Source organism: Octopus sinensis, unplaced genomic scaffold, assembly GCF_006345805.1.
Source record: "Octopus sinensis unplaced genomic scaffold, ASM634580v1 Contig15707, whole genome shotgun sequence".
NCBI lineage: Eukaryota > Metazoa > Mollusca > Cephalopoda > Octopoda > Octopodidae > Octopus > Octopus sinensis.
In genome coordinates this window covers 48,056-50,000 of record NW_021833881.1, presented here as the reverse complement: position 1 = coordinate 50,000, position 1,945 = coordinate 48,056, and positions in this window count along the sequence as shown.

Here is a 1,945-nt window from a genome sequence, read left to right as displayed (position 1 = left end):
TTTTTATTATTTCTGTAATAACAAATGCATTACGTTTTCATTGCAAAGTTGGTTTCATAAATGGAACACAGTCTTCAATTTACTGTTTCTAGTATTTTCCCAATTTGTCTTTGTTTCGGTTAGCCTAACTTAGCACATTCCCATTAGGAATTCCTTTAGATAAAATGCTGATTCTTACGCATTTTTATATTTGATCTTTTCTAGTATTTTTAATTTCTAATATTCTATATCAAAGAAACTTGCTGAGCGGTGAGACTTTATGCCGGGCAAAATGTTTTGCGGTATTTCGCCTGCCGCTACGTTCTGAGTTCAAATTCCGCCGAGGTCGACTTTGCTTTCCATCCTTTCTGGGTCGATTAAATAAGTATCAGTTACGCACTGGCGTCGATATAATCGACTTAATCCGTTTGTCTGTCATTGTTTGTCCTCTCTGTGTTTAGCCCCTTGTGGGTAGTAAAGAAATAGGTATTTCGTCACTCTTTATGTTCTGAGTTCAAATTTCCATCGAGGCTGGTTTTATATTTTATCCTTTCGGCGTCGATAAAATAAGCACCAGTTGAATACTGGGGTTGATATAATCGACATAGCTCCATCCCTGAAATTTCTGGCCATGTACTAAAATATGAAACCAATATTTTGTATCAAAAATATTTCTGTGATTTTGTGAAACTGATAATTCGACGTTCCACATAATATTAGTAGGAAATGTAAAATTCTGCTTGTATTTTATTATTTTCTTTATATTGTTTGTATTTATATCCATGTCTCATATCGCATTCATAACTTATGTTTAGATACCAACATCGGTTTCGACAAAATAATCCACTTTAATGATATATTCGAGCCAATTTTTAATCAAGTTCATAATGATACGTTTACTGTCTCAATTTAGGGCCCAGCAGTATGCTTCATATTTTCGGAAATACTTGTAGGATTTACGGAATTTACCATATAATAAAAAATATTCGGACTTAAATGAAATACGACCATTACATATCCTGAAGAGTAGTGTCTTACTGCTTGAGTTCGTAAACTCAACTTTCTATATTTGGACATATTAACATAATCAAAAGCAAAACCTTGGTTTCAGTTGCAAATAAATGTGAAATTTAAGTCTTTCTCTATAACTTGATCAATGTATGCCAATGAACTTTTCTTTGGTAACATTGTCCATCGATTGTTTCAAGAGTCTCTGTGGATACGGTGGATTAACGCCGTTTATATTTGTAATTGCTATTGAAGAATTGTCAACGTTATAAGGCATGATATGCAAGAAATAAATGTAAATATGTTCACCCGTCGGTAGCATAAGAGACTGCCTACGCGTCCATATATGAATACTAACATGTATACACATGAATATTTCAGTGTAAGTCTAGTAAAATATCAATAGTATGTGCCTATGTATTAATTATAAATACTTATATAATCTAAATATTTAGCTTTGTGCTTGTGCAAATATACGAATAGCTAAGAATATATACCTATGTACGGGTATTCATGTATATATGCATGCATAGATATATTTAGCTATCTTTTTAATGTGTGCGTAAATAAATATATAATTTTATATTTGTGTGGATAAGCTATCGATGATTACTGCGGTGACGAGTTGTATATGAGAAACAGATTGAAAATTGTCAGCAAAAATCGAATCTCCAACGTGTGTATACGGGGTCTACCAACGACAATTTAGACTTCATAGAATTAAAGGATGCTTGGCCTGAAGAAAAGCTTACGTCTATCACTCGTTTGGATAATTTACTGCTTCAGAGGTTCCGCTACCTTTGAATCATATGTAACCTGGATTTTATCTACTCGATTCCCTGAAATTTTAATACACTGCTGGGACCCCCTTTGGTCATGATTGACCATGGGGTTGCACCTAGAAAGTTACGTTCCCTTGCACAAGTCCGGGCAAAGTGGTTTATAGAAGACCAGCAGT